Source organism: Coregonus lavaretus, assembly GCF_964263955.1.
Source record: "Coregonus lavaretus genome assembly, chromosome: 23".
NCBI lineage: Eukaryota > Metazoa > Chordata > Actinopteri > Salmoniformes > Salmonidae > Coregonus > Coregonus lavaretus.
In genome coordinates, this window is record NC_140010.1 from 45,675,401 (window position 1) to 45,691,368 (window position 15,968).

The 15,968-nt window shown below is 44.0% G+C and overlaps 1 protein-coding gene across 2 annotated transcripts in view; it reads left to right on the plus strand.

The window, feature by feature from the left end:
* Positions 1-15,968, plus strand: part of efr3a (EFR3 homolog A) — a 289,375-nt gene that overhangs the window by 145,234 nt on the left and 128,173 nt on the right. The window lies entirely within an intron of this gene.

A 15,968-nucleotide genomic window follows, 5' to 3' on the forward strand; every position in this document is an offset into this window, starting at 1 on the left:
TCTCTCTCTCTCTCTCTCTCTCTCTGTCTCTCTCTCTGTCTCTCTCTCTCTGTCTCTGTCTCTCTCTCTCTCTCTCTCTCTCTCCTCTCTTTGTGTGTGTTCTCCTTCCCTCCAGGTGGTTACCATGTGAACAAAGCTATTTTTGGTGCTAGACTTTTTCTTCTGTTCTTATACATAGAGCTCTCTTTGAACAGCAGACTAGCACTGCGGCATGCTGAGAAATTCCAGTTCTGATACACCAACCACAACAGTGTCTGTCTCTTATCATTGTTTCACCACATGTTTACCGCCTCATCAAGGTAATGATACCTAGGGCTAGGTGGGAGTGGTAAACAACACATTCTGCAGCACCTTTTTTTGCTCGTCGCCTGTCAATCACATGGTATTCACAAAGTACATGGCTTTTCTGTGACTACAGTATAACCAAGGAAATTTGTTGCACCCCTTTCTCTTTAATTTGTTGCATTGCACAATGTGGTCAAGAAAAAAGTGAGCAGTCATGATACACCCATCTGTATGTTCACATAGGTTCTTCATGCTAGCATACATTTTTAATCATGAAGTTTACCTGCAGAGAAGATCAGAAGTAAAGGGGTTCTTTCAAATACTATTTTTGATGTATCACAATGAGATTCGCGATAGGCAGATCACTACTAGGAAGAACCAATCACACAACGTCTGTCAGAAACAGACAGGTTGAGTGACGAATGAGGTGAACCCCTCCCTCTTTATAAGGCGCCACTCACCCACCCACTGGTTATTCTCGCTCTCTTCCTTGCGAAGTTTACTACGCTCCTGAACCTCTCCTCAGCACGACTTGATCCCTGCTTAATTGTTCTCAAGCGAACCGGTTAACGCTGCCGAACGTAGGACCTCAGCTCTCGTCTTTGTGTTGAACAAGTACAATTCATTTTCTACTCTAATGCATTTTCTACTCTTTCTACTACATTTGTGACCGACCACCTCGATTCGGTCTTATGTAGCAAAATTTGAAATAGTGTTTTTTACATTTGACGAAAGTAGAGACTCGGAGCTAGAAAGTGGTATATGATACACTGCAGTTGAGGAATAATGGGAAAGTAATTCTGCTTAGAGAGCTGATAAACTTGTAAACCCACTTTTGAGAAAATGGCCCTTGAATGTGTTGGTACACCTACTGGAAAGCTGCTCTTTGTCTACACCCCATAGCCACATCTAGCTAAGTGGATGGGACACTATTGTCTACACATGTACACATGTTCAATAGATGGCCGTAATCACCCCCAGACACACCTGGCTAATTTGATGGGTCATGTAATCATCTGGCAAAGTGGAGTCTTTTGTTTAGACATTACTGTACTGTAGCTAGCTAGCTAGCTAGCTAAACAATGAGCCGGCATAATCCCAACTCGTACTACTACACATACAAACATTGTCATAGCTGTAGTATGAATCTGCAGATAGCTAAAGAGCAAACCAACAAGGTTCAAAATTAGCTAGCTAACATTTAGGCTATAACTAGTAATGCAAATGGATTTCTGATTTGATTAATATTACCACACAGATCATACACATAAGGTTAGTTAGCGAGCCAGCAAGCTAATGTTCACTAGCTAGCTAACAATACGCTTAAACTTGCAATATCTGAACATGTAGCTAGACTCTTACCCGTATACATAGATGAACGCTTCACGGCATACTGGAACCAAAACTCAGTTTTGTTAGTAGCTACATCTCACTCCGGTTCACACTGACCGTGGCATGTGCAGAAAGTAGCCCATAATGTTTTCCAACTTATCTGTCGATAGCACCTGCTAAATTCAGGGCATCAATGTTGTTGAGAAAAGTAGCAAAACTTTTTTAGTTCTTTTGTAGTTTGTGGCTAATGTTATATCTTTCGAAAACAGCGCAGTAGAAAGGACTATCAACACATACTGCACAGCTCACGTTATAGACATATTCATGCTACATGGCAGACCAATCCAAACTCATCTCCCAGCAAGTCCAGCTCATCCATTATCTCAGACAATCATGGCTAGCGGGAAGGTTCCTGTCTTTTTCCGTGGCTAAACCAACTAGGTTCGTAATTTTAAATTTTATTATTATTATCTATGGATGGAATACAAGTTTGTTATTAAAGCACAAGTTCACATGTTCCAGAAGGCATTTCTGCCAAAAAACACATTCACTCAGAAATAAATGTTTACGTTCAAATGGCTCTCTTGTGAAGGAGTGACGTGCGACATATGCTTAGTTTCCTGAAACGAGTCACATTTTAAGTCTCCGGTGGTATCTAGCGTCACATGGATAGCTGTCGAGACTTGGTTAGTCCACGCTGCAAGGCATAAGCTTGGCTGGAAAGCAAGTTAACCACACTAGCATTCTTACCTGCACAAATGGTAGCATAAGCATTGCTAGCTAATGCAGAACCAGTTCCCTAACCCGCTTGGATGGTATCATTGCCAGGTCCCTCGGGTAGTACAACCTACGTTCACTCGTTTGTGTTGACTAGATTGACCGGTTTAGCGTCTCGGCATTACGGTCGTGGGAGATTTTCTACCAGAAGACGAATACCCACGCGTTTCCTTTCGGCTAGCACTACGCTAGCTATAACAACTTTAGCCCACGAGCTGGCTGCTAACTAGCTAACGCCTACACTAGCCCACCACGGCTATAGTGTTTATCCACCGTGCTCACTTAAGCTACTCATTAGCCAATGAGCTAGCTTAGATGTGCTCAATCTAAACAGTGTACACAGTAAATACCAATAATGAGTGCTGGAGTGCAGGTAATTGTTTTATAAAAGTGTTATAAAATGTGATAGTGTGTTATCCCCTATCTCCAGTGATGAGAACCATGTCTTACACAATTTCCTGATTTCACAGATGGACCACTTAGAAGTTAAATCATGGGGAGAAATAGTTATTTTACCAACTGATAGAACATAGGCTTTCTCCAAATTGACAGGGGATTCATGATTTTTATTTCTGGGGGTGGATTATCCCTTTAAGCTATGCTACTAGCCCTCACAGCGAACGCTAGCTAGCTAACCACGTCTAGTGATTGCTAGCTTAGCTCTCATATTTAGTTCACCTAAGATTAAAGGTAGACTCCGCTATATGATTGCTAAGCTAGGCGAAATGCTCACACGGCCTACCTCAGCTAGCACATCAGCTCAGCTTGCGTAGTTCACATAACGTTCAGTCGTTTTTGTGCTTACTTACTTAACCAGCTCCACCTACTAGGTTCTCCGGCCAATAGTCTCAAAAACAGGGTCAGCTACCGCGTCAAGGCTAGCCTTGCCACCTCCTGCCTCGCAGACCAGGTACCGTGGCAACCCGGTCTCCCCTCTACAAGCCAAAGCTCCACATTAGGGAGAGGGCAGTTCGCTTACGCCAGTGATAACTGAGCGAACAGCCACACAACAGGCTGCAAACTCACAGTCCAAGTCTCAGGACAGAGGTAGACAGTTGGGGAAACGGTCCTTTGCTACGGCCGTGTCAAGGTCCCGCCCGGAGATTCCCTGGACGGGTCCATCCCCAGCGGCAGAAAGGGGCAGCAACACTTCACGCCGTGTCCTGGTCTATACCCTCTCGGGTGGAGCACAGACTTTCCCCCCATCAGAATGGGGGAGAGGCATTTCTGTGCACCTAAAACCCTGCTCTTCGTGCAGTAGCTCATTCCTATGTGTCATCTCACAGGGAAGACTGAAGGAGCTCGCTAAACCCTCTTTTTCAAGTAGCCAATGAAGGAAGACAAATTGGATGCGCCCCATTCTGGACCTACAGGTCCTCAACAGCCATCTGAAAAAGTCCATGTGCTTATGGTCAACGTACTGTCTCGCTCTTTTCGTCAAGGCGTCTGGTTCACTTCAATCGACCTACAGGACGCTTATTTTCACGTAAGTATTCTACCAACACACAGGAGGTTACTCAGGGTTGCCTTTTAGGGAACAGCCTACGAATACCTTGCTGTCCCCTTCGGGCTAGCACTAGCTCTCCGCACGTTCAACGACTCATGTCCCGGGCGTACTGAATATATGAGCGGACTTGTCCAGAGGGAATCCCCTATACAGGGATTGGAGACTCCATCCCGACGTGGTGAACCAGATCTTGGAGAGATACGGTCGAACACCACTGATCTCTATGCATCGCACAAAGGCACACACTGTCTGCTGTTCTTTGCGCTAGCAGCACTACTAGGGGTAGACGCGCTGGTACACCCTTTGGCCAAGGGTGCTGCGCTACGCTTTTCCTTCTCTATGCCTAATACGCCCCACTCTAGTCGTAGTGAGGAAACAAGGCTTATCCCTCATCTTAGTAGCCGCTCGATGGCCATGGGAAGCTCTGGTTACCGGACGACGAGCCCTGGCAGCTACTGTTACGCAGGGATCTTCTGACCCAAATGAACAAAGAGATTTCCCACCCTCACCCAGAAACCATGGCCCTCTGGGCCTGGCCTGTGAGAGGATGAATCTGAATGTGATAGGCTTACCACTCAGTCATTGAGACTATCCAGAGTGCCAGAGCCCCTTCTTCGCACTCACTGTATGGAAACATGTGGCATGTTTTTGAGAATTGGCTTTGACAGTAACACAGTAGGAAAGCACCCTCTGTTATGTCATTTTATGAAGGGAGCGCGTCGCTTAGGTCCAGTCTCCAAGCCTTTAGCCCCATCTCGGGACCTATTTTGCTTGAGGCTATTTCACAGCAGTCTTTTGAGGCGCTGGAAGGCGTGCAGATGATATATCTCTCCTTCAAAACCGCTTTGCTGATTGTCCTTACATCTGCAGATTAGTCCGCCATTCGTGCCTACAGTTTGCCCCGGGGTTATCCAAGGTAACCTAAACCCGCCTTTATGCCTATGGTCAGCGATCATTATAATTGGCTTGTGGCTTTCCCCTCACCGCCATTCACTAACATGGAAGAAGAGCGTCTCCACCGTTTGTGTCCAGTACTCGCGTTGCGCATTTACTTGGACAGAATGAGAGCATTACGCAAGCGTGACCAACTCTACATTTCTTGGGCATCCTCCCTGCAAGGGTAGGCTCCTCTCTCGTCAACGACTATCCCGTTGCATAGTGGAGGCTGTTATATTGGCTTGTAATAGCAACGGTTTACAGCCCCCGGAGGGCCTGATGGCTCATTCCACCAGAGGTCTGGCTACCTCTTGGGCACTGTTCAAAGGCATCTCTTTACAAGAGATCTGCGATGCGGCATGTTGGGCTACCCCTCATACATTTGAGGGTTTACCAACTGGATGTCACTGCACCTTAGTTGGTTCATACTGTCCTCTGTGTCGGAACCTCTGAGGGATGCTTTTTTGGAACTACCCTGGCTTCGGAGAACATGTCTGCGATACGGGAGTTGGCCATATCCCATTGTGTTACATCAAATAAAAATCTGTTGTCACATGCTTCGTAAACAACAGGTGTAGACTAACAGTGAAATGCTTACTTACGGGCCCTTCCCAACAATGCAGGGAGAAAGAAAATGGAGAAATAATAGGAAAGTAAAACACGTAATAATAAATAGACAATGAGTAACAATAACTTGGCTGTATACAAGGGGTACCAGTACCGAGTCGATGTGCAGGGGTACGAGGTAATTGAAGTAGATATTTACATAGAACTAGGAATAAAGTGTCACAGTTAACAACAGCAGTGTATGTGTTGAGTAAAAAGAAATAGTGTGAAAAAGGTTTGATGCAGATAGTCCGGGTAGCTATTTGGTTAACTATTTAACTAACTATTTAGTAGTCTTATGGCTTTGGGGTAGAAGCTGTTCAGGGTCCTGTTGGTTCCAGACTTAGTGCATCGGTACCGCTTGCCTTGCGGTAGCAGAGAGAACGGTCTATAACTTGGGGGGCTGGAGTCTTTGTCCATTTTTAGGGCATTCCACTGACACCGCCTGATATAGAGGTCCTGGATGGCAGGGAGCTCGGCCCCAGTGATGCACTGAGCCATACGCACTACCCTCTGTAGCATTTTGTGGTCGGATGCTAAGCAGTTACCATACCAAGCGGTAATGCAGCCAGTCAAGATGCTCTCTGTGGTTCAGCTGTAGATATTTTTGAGGATCTGAGGGCCCATGCCAAATCTTTTCATCCTCCTGAGTGGGAAAAGGCATTGTCATGCCCTCTTCACGACTGTGTTGGTGTTTGTACCATGATAGATCCTTAGTGATGTGGACACTGAGGAACTTGAAACTCTTACATACATACATACATACATACATACATACATACATACATACATACATACATACATACATACATACATACATACATACATACATACAGTTGAAGTCGGAAGTTTACATACACCATAGCCAAATACATTTAAACTCTGTCTTTCACATTTCCTGACATTTAATCCTAGTAAAAATTCCCTGTCTTAGGTCAGTTAGGATCACCACCTTATTTTAAGAATGTGAAATGTCAGAATAATAGTAGAGTGATTTATTTCAGCTCAATTAGTATTTGGTAGCATTGCCTTTAAATTGTTTAACTTGGATCAAACGTTTCGGGTAGCCTTCCACAAGCTTCCCACAATAAGTTGGGTGAATTTTGGCCCATTCCTCCTGACAGAGCTGGTGTAACTGAATCAGGTTTGTAGGCCTCCTTGCTCACACACGCTTTTTCAGTTCTGCCCACAAATGTTCTATAGGATTGAGGTCAGGGCTTTGTGATGGCCACTCCAATACCTTGACTTTGTTGTCCTTAAGCCATTTTGCCACAACTTTGGAAGTATGCTTGGGGTCATTGTCCATTTGGAAGACCCATTTGCGACCAAGCTTTAACTTCATGACTGATGTCTTGAGATGTTGCTTCAAAATATCCACATAATTTTCCTTCCTCATGATGCCATCTATTTTGTGAAGAGCACCAGTCCCTCCTGCAGCAAAGCACCCCCCACAGCATGATGCTGCCTCCCCCGTGCTTCACGGTTGGGATGGTGTTCTTCGGCTTGCAAGTACCCCCCTTTTTCCTCCAAACATAACGATGGTCATTATGGCCAAACAGTTCTATTTTTGTTTCATCAGACCAGAGGACATTTCTCCAAAAAGTACGATCTTTGTCACCATGTGCTGTTGCAAACCGTAGTCTGACATTTTTATGGCGGTTTTGGAGCAGTGCCTTCTTCCTTGCTGAGCGGCCTTTCAGGTTATGTCGATATAGAACTCGTTTTACTGTGGATATAGATACTTTTGTACCTGTTTCCTCCAGCATCTTCACAAGGTCCTTGGCTGTTGTTCTGGGATTGATTTGCACTTTTCGCACCACATTACGTTAATCTCTAGGAGACAGAATGTGTCTCCTTCCTGAGCGGTATGACGGCTGCGTGGTCCCATGGTGTTTATACTTGCGTACTATTGTTTGTACCGATGAACGTGGTACCTTCAGGTGTTTGGAAATTGCTCCCAAGGATGAACCAGACATTTAGATGTCTACAATTTCTTTTCTGAGGTCTTGGCTGATTTATTTAGATTTTCCCATGATGTCAAGCAAAGAGGCACTGAGTTTGAAGGTAGGCCTTGAAATACATCCACAGGTACACCTCCAATTGACTTAAATGATGTCAATTAGCCTATCAGAAGCTTCTAAGCCATGACATCATATTCTGGAATTTTCCAAGCTGTTTAAAGGCACAGTCAACTTAGTGTCAACTTCTGACCCACTGGAATTGTGATACAGTGAATTATAAGTGAAATAATCTGTATGTAAACAATTGTTGGAAAAATTACTTGTGTCATGCACAAAGTAGATGTCCTAATCGACTTGCCAAAACTCTAGTTTGTTAACAAGAAATTTGTGGAGTGGTTGAAAAACGGGTTTTAAAGACTCCAACCTAAGTGTATGTAAACTTCCGACTTCAACTGTACATACATACATATCTTTAAAAAAAATGTATTTCCCTTTATTATTTTCCACCTCTTCCCTAATTGGAGTAAACTAGTGAACAACAATGCTTAGGCCTCTACTTCCAGCTTATACATACTATATACATTTTATGGACACAGTCAATTTTTCAATAATTCTATTTTGTTTGTTTTTACTCCTGAACTTCCTCTACCCTCAACCTCTCCGCTCCTTTGTCTTGCTGACGTTGAGGGAGAGGTTGTTGTCCAGGTTGTCTCTGACCTCCTCCCTATAGGCTGTCTCAGCGTCGTTGGTGATCAGACCTACCACCGTCGAGTCGTCGCAAACTTAATGATGGTGTTGGAGTCGTGCGCAGCCATGTAGTCGTGGTGAACAGGGAGTACCAAAGGAGACTAAGCATGCATGTGTTGTTGCCTACCCTCATCACTTGGGGGCGTCCCGTCAGGATCCAGTTGCAGAGGGAGGTGTTTAGTCCCAGGGTCCTTAGCTTAGTGATGAGCTTGGAGGGCACTATGGTGTTGAACGCTGAGCTGTAGTCAATGAACAGCATTCTCACGTAGGTGTTTATTTTGTCCAAGTGGGAAAGGGCAGTGTGGAGTGCAATAGAGATTGCATCATCTATTAATCTCTTTGGGCGGTATGCAAATTGAAATGGGTCCAGGGTGTCTGAGATGATGGTATTGATGTGAGCCATGACCAGCCTTTCAAAGCATTTCATGGCTACAGATGTGAGTGCTATGGGGCGATAGTCAGTTAGACAGGTTACCTTGACATTCTTGGGCACAGGGACTATGGTGGTCTGCATGAAACATGTACAGTTGAAGTCTGAAGTTTACATACACTTAGGTTGGAGTCATTAAAACTCATTTTTCACCCACTCCACAAATTTCTTGTTAACAAACTATAGTTTTGGCAAGTCTGATAGGATATCTACTTTGTGCATGACACAAGTAAGTTTTCCAACAATTGTTTACAGACAGATTATTTCACTTATAATTCACTGTATCACAATTCCAGTGGGTGAGAAGTTTACATACACTAAGTTGATTGTGCATTTAAACAGCTTGGAAAATTCCAGAAAATGATTTCATGGCTTTAGAAGCTTCTGATAGGCTAATTGACATCATTTCAGTCAATTGGAGGTGTACCTGTGGATGTATTTCAAGGCCTACCTTCAAACTCAGTGCCTCTTTGCTTGACATCATGGGAAAATCAAAATAAATCAGCCAAGACCTCAGGAACAAAAAGAGCTGGTTCATCATTGGGAGCAATTTCCAAATGTCTGAAGGTACCACGTTCATCTGTACAAACAATTGTGCGCAAGTATAAACACCATGGTACCACGCAGCCGTCATACCGCTCAGGAAGGAGACGCGTTCTTTCTCCTAGAGATTAACATACTTTGGTGCGAAAAGTGCAAATCAATCCCAGAACAACAGCAAAGGACCTTGTGAAGATGCTAGAGGAAACAGGTACAAAAGTATCTATATCCACAGTAAAACAAGTCCTATATCGACATAACCTGAAAGGCCGCTCAGCAAGGAAGAAGCCACTGCTCCAAAACAGCCATAAAAAAGCCAGACTACGGTTTGCAACAGCACATGAGGACAAAGATCATACTTTTTGGAGAAATGTCCTCTGGTCTGATGAAACAAAAATAGAACTGTTTGGCCATAATGACCATCATTATGTTTGGAGGAAAAGGGGCAGGCTTGCAAGCCGAAGAACACCATCCCAACCGTGAAGCACGGGGTGGCAGCATCATGCTGTGGGAGTGCTTTGCTGCAGGAGGGACTGGTGCACTTCACAAAATAGATGGCATCATGAGGAAGGAAAATTATGTCGATATATTGAAGCAACATCTCAAGACATCAGTCAGTAAGATAAAGCTTGGTCGCAAATGGGTCTTCCAAATGGACAATGACCCTAAGCATACTTCCAAAGTTGTGGTAAAATCGCTTAAGGACAACAAAGTCAAGGTATTGGAGTGGCCATCACAAAGCCCTGACCTCAATCGTATTGAAAATGTGTGGGCAGAACTGAAAAAGCGTGTGCGAGCAAGGAGGCCTACAAACCTGACTCAGTTACACCAGCTCTGTCAGGAGGAATGGGCCAAAATTCACCCAACTTATTGTGGGAAGCTTGTGGAAGTCTACCCCAAACGTTTGACCGAAGTTAAACAATTTAAAGGCAATGCTACCAAATACTAATTGAGTGTATGTAAACTTCTGACCCACTGGGAATATGATGAAAGAAATAAAAGCTTAAATAAATCATTCCCTCTACTATTATTCTGACATTTCAGATTCTTAAAATAAAGTGGTGATCCTAACTGACCAAAGACAGTGAATTTTTACTAGGATTAAATGTCAGAATTGTGGAAAAACTGAGTTTAAATGTATTTGGCTAAGGTGTACGTAAACTTCCGACTTCAACTGTAGGTATTGCAAACTTGGTCAGGGAGAGGTTGAATATGTCAGTGAAGACACTTGCTAGCTGGTCATTGCATGGTCCGAGTACACGTCCTGGTAATCCGTCTGGCCCGGCGGACTTCTGAATGTTGACCTGTTTAAAGGTCTTACTCACATCAGCTACAAAGAACGTGATCATACAGTCAACGGAACAGCTGGTGCTCTCAAACATGGTTCAGTGTTGCTTGCCTCGAAGCGAGCATAGAAAGCATTTAGTTCGTCTGGTAGGCTTGCGCCACTGGGCAGCTCGCGGCTGGGTTTCCCTTTGTAATCCGTGATAGTTTGCAAGCCCTGCCACATCTGACGATCTTAGTCCTGTATTGTCACTTTGCCTGTTTAATGGTTCGTTGGAGGGCATAGTGGGATTTCCTATATATCCTTTGGGTTAGTGTCCCGCTCCTTGAAAGTGGCAGCTCTAGCCTTTAGCTCAGTACAGATATTGCCTGTATTCCATGGCTTCTGATTGGGATATGTACGTACGGTCAATGTGGGGACGACGTCATTGATGCACTTATTAATAAAGCTGGTGACTTATGTGGTAATCTCCTCAATGCCATCGGATGAGTCCCAGAATATATTTCCGTCTCTGATTGTGAAACAATCCTGTAGCTTAGCATCTGCCTTCATCGGACCACTTCCGTATTGAGCGCATCCTGTTTTGAGATTTTGCTTGTAAGCAGGAATCTGGAGGATAGAGTTATGGTCAGATTTTCCAAATGGAAGGCGAGGGAGAGCTTTGTCTGTGTGTGTAGTAAAGGTGCCATGCACAAGGTGACCTGCTGATAGACATTCAGTTACATAGATTTCAGTTTTCCTGCATTAAAATCAGTGGCCACTAGGAGCGCTGCCCCGGGATGAGCATTTTCTTGTTTGCTTATGGCCCTATACAACTCGTTTAGTGCGGTCTTAGTGCCAGCATCGGTTTGTGTGGTAAATAGATAGCTACAAAAAATAGAGAAACTCTCTTGGTAAGTAGTATGGTCTACAGCTTATCATGAGGAATTCGAACTCAGGCGAGGAGAACCTCAAGACTTGCTTAATATTAGAGATCACACACCAGCTGTTGTTAACAAAGAGACACACCACCCCCCTTGAGCTTAACCGACGCTGCCGTTCTGTCCTGCCGATGCGTAGAAAAACCAGCTAGTTGTATATTGTCCTTTTTCAGCCAAGTTTCAGCGAAACGTAGGATATTACAGTTCTTCGGGTCCCATTTGACGGGATAGTCTCGAACGGAGCTCTTCCAGTTTGTTCTCCAGTGATTGTACATTTGCCAAAAAACAGAGGCGGTTTATTTACTCGCTGACGCAGTTTCATCAGGGCCTCTGTATCGCCGTCTCTTTCTCTTCCGAGTGTCTGGGATTAAGGGCCTGTTCCGGGGTGAGCAGTATGTCCTGCGCCGCCGACCTGTTGAAGTAGAAATCTTCTGATGTCCAGAAGCTCTTTTCGGTCATAGGAAACGATGGCGGTAGTGCTGAGCAATTAGTATTTTTTCAATAAAAAAAAACAATTAATGATGTTCAATAAATTTTTTTAAACAAATGCACTATGCATTATGTGGGTTGAATGCTGTAACACAGAATACAACTATTAATACAAGTCCCATGATGGTAGTGACTACCCTTGACTGCTTATCACTTATTAACCATCATATATTCACTTTACTTTAATAAAATACATTTGTTTTCTTTGATTACTTTATCATTTCATTCCAAGTCCTCATCTCATCTTTATAGAGCTGCTGCCTATGCTGTCCAACAAAATCACAATTTTGTGACTAAGACATACTTTGACTGCTGAATACCAACTATCAGTCACAGATCATTTATTTTCAGGTAGAGATACCTCGCGAAGAAACCGCTCTATATGTAACCCCTCTTGATCGCATGTTCTTCTGTCTCTTACGTAGCAGGCACAAACGAAACACAGACCTGACGTGTAGCCACACAATGGATTATGGTCATTGTAGTTAATTATCACGTTTTCTGGGCTAAACTATGTACAACATTGGCCTGTTGGAAACTACAACTCCCTACTAAATTGCACCGTTAGGGCATGATCTGATTTATCTCTAGAGAAACTGCAGCGCAATGTGTGCATTGAGAGCAGAAAGAAATGTAATTCAAATAAAAGACATCAGTCAATTAGTTGTTTAAAAACCAAAACATAACCAACATTTTGGTAGATCACTAGCACTAGATGGTGGAAACATTAAGTACAACATCAGTTTAGATCAGTAGGGCCCGAACGGTTTGGCCTACAAACTATTATGGAAAGATGAGACTCTCACGAACACGATGGTGTTCTCCGTTTTGGGACTCGTCTTAAGTCCGTACAGGCGATCTGCCAACTTCTGTCTGTAGCGTCCGAACGGTTTGCTCTAGGATGCCCACAGGCCTCACAAGACTCGTTTGAAGGTCCCCCGGTACTAGTTGAAAAAAGTAGTATATATGGAGACTGTTTAGTGCCAAAAATGAAGAGTTAAATACATTTCCAAAAAATGTAATGTTTCCTGATCTTTCTTATATACACTATATATACAAAAGTATGTAGACACCCCTTCAAATTAGTGGATTTGGCTATTTCATCCACACTCGTTGCTGACAGGTGTATAAAATTGAGCACACAGCCATGCAATCTCCATAGGACAAACATTGGCAGTGGAAGGGCCTTACTGAAGAGCTCAGTGACTTTCAACATGGCACTGTCATAGGATGCCACCTTTCCAACAAGTCAGTTCGTCAAATATCTGCCCTGCCAGAGCTGCCCTGGTCAACTGTAAGTGCTGTTATTGTGAAGTGGAAACGTCTAGGAGCAACAATGGCTCAGCCGCGAAGTAGTAGGCCACACAAGCTCACAGAACGGGACCGCCGAGTGCTGAAGCACGTAGTGCGTAAAAATTGTCTGTCCTCGGTTGCAACACTCACTACCTAGTTCCAAACTGCCTCTGGAAACAACGTCAGCACAAGAGCTATTCGTCAGGAGCTTCATGAAATGGGTTTCCATGGCCGAAGCAGCCGCACACAAGCCTAAGATCACCATGTGCAATGCCAAGCGTCGGCTGGAGTGGTGTAAATCTCGCCGCCATTGGACTCTGGAACAGTGGAAACGCGTTCTCTGGAGTGATGAATTACGCTTCACCATCTGGCAGTCTGACGAACGAATCTGGGTTTGGTGGATGCCAGGAAAACGCTACCTGTCCCAATGCATAGTGCCAACTGTAAAGTTTGGTGGAGGAGGAATAATGGTTTGGGACTGTTTTTCATGGTTCGGGCTAGGCCCCTTAGTTCCAGTGAAGGGAAATATTTACGCTACACCATACAATGACATTCTAGACGATTCTATGCTTCCAACAGTATGAGAAAGGCCCTTTCCCGTTTCAGAATGACAATGCCATCGTGCACAAAGTGAGGTCCATACAGAAATGGTTTGTTGAGATTGGTGTGGAAGAACTTGACTGGCCTGCACAGAGCCCTGACCTCAATCCCATCGAACACATTTGGGATGAATTAGAACGCCGACTGCGAGCCAGGCCTAATCGCCCAACATCAGTGCCCAACATCAGTGCCCGACCTCACTAATGCTCTTGTGGCTGAATGGAAGCAAGTCCCTGCAGCAATGTTCCAACATCTAGTGGAAAGCCTTCCCAGAAGAGTGAAGGCTGTTATAGCAGCAAAGGGGGGACCAATTACATATTAATATCCATGATTTTGGAATGAAATGTTCGACGAGCAGGTGTCCACATACTTTTGGTCATGTAGTGTATCTCTGATATAGGACACACACTTCAGAACAAACTTCCTTTAAATGTTTTTGTGGGATGATCTGTTATTCAATGTGTTTGTATGGGCTAATAACTGTAAGGCCAAAACATTATTTTCATCAAATAATTTGGGTATACATTTTTTTGATACTTAAAGGGGTCTTACAATTCTAAATCAAGTAGCTAAATGATCCTTGGTATAATCTTCCTAAAACAATTCCGCATAGCTTAGTAGAACACAACGTGCCTTCGGAAAGTATTCAGACCCCTTGACTTTTTACACATTTTGTTACGTTACAGCCTTATTCTAAAATTGATTCAAATGTTTTTTTCCCCCTCAATCTACACACAATACCCCATAATGACAAAGCAACAATTTTTTAATTAAAAATAAGAAAATTATCACATTTACATAAGTATTCAGACCCTTTACTCAGTACTTTGTTGAAGCACCTTTGGCAGTGATTACAGCATCAAGTCTTCTTGGGTATGACGCTATAAACTTGGCACACCTGTATTTTGAGTTTTTCCTGTCCCAAGTGTCAGGTTGGATGGGGAGCATTGTAGCACATCTATTTTCAGGTCTCTCTAGAGATCTTTGATCGGGTTCAAGTCCGGCCTCTGGCTGGGCCACTCGAGGACATTCAGAGACTTGTCCCGAAGCCAGTCTTGCGTTGTCTTGGTTGTGTGCTTAGGGTCGTTGTCCTGTTGGAAGGTGAACCTTCACCCCCAGTTTGAGGTCTTGAGCGCTTTGGAGCAGGTTTTCATCAAGGATCTCTCTGTACTTTGCTCCATTCATCTTTGCCTCGATCCTGACTAGTCTCTTGTGGTCCTCCGTAGCTCAGCTTGTAGAGCACGGCGCTTGTAACGCCAGGGTAGTGGGTTCGATCCCCGGGACCACCCATCTGTAAAAAAAATGTATGCGCACATGACTGTAAGTCGCTTTGGATAAAAGCGTCTGCTAAATGGCATATTATTATTATTATTATTATTATTATTATTATTATTATAGTCTCCCAGTCCCTGCCGCTGAAAAAACATCCCCACAGCATGATGCTGGCACCACAGTGCTTCACCGTAGGGATGGTGCCAGGTTTCCTCCAGACGTGACACTTGGCATTCAGGCCAAAGAGTTATATCTTGGTTTCATCAGACCAGAGAATCTTGTTTCTCATGGTCTGAGAGTCCTTTAGGTACCTTTGGCCAACTCCAAGCGGGCTGTCATATGCCTTTTACTGAGGAGTGTCTTCCGTCTGACAACTCTACCATAAAGGCCTGATTGGTGGAGTGCTGCAGAGATGGTTGTCCTTCTGGAAGGTTCTCCCATCTCCACAGAGGAACTCTGGAGCTCTGTCAGAGTGACCATCAGGTTCTTGGTCACCTCCCTGACCAAGGCCCTTCTCCCCCGATTGCTCAGTTTGGACGGGCGGCCAGCTCTAGGAAGAGTCTTAGTGGTTCCAAACTTCTTCCATTTAAGAGTGATGGAGGCCACTGTGTTCTTGGGGACCTTCAATGCTGCTGAAATGTTTTGGTACCCTTCCCCAGATCTATGCCTTGACACAATCCTGTCTCGGAGCTCTACGGACAATTCCTTCGACCTCATGGTTTGTTTTTAGCTCTGACATGCACTGTCAACTGTGAGACCTTATATAGACAGGTGTGTGCCTTTCCAAATCATGTCCAATCAATTGAATTTATGACAGGTTGACTCCAATCAATTTGTAGAAATATCTCAAGGATGGTCAATGGAAACAGGATGCACGTGAGCTCAATTTCGAGTCTCATAGCAAACGGGCTGAAAACGTATGTAAATAATCTATTTTTTTTTTTTAACAATCTGTTTTGGTGTTGTCATTATGGGGTATTGTGTGTAG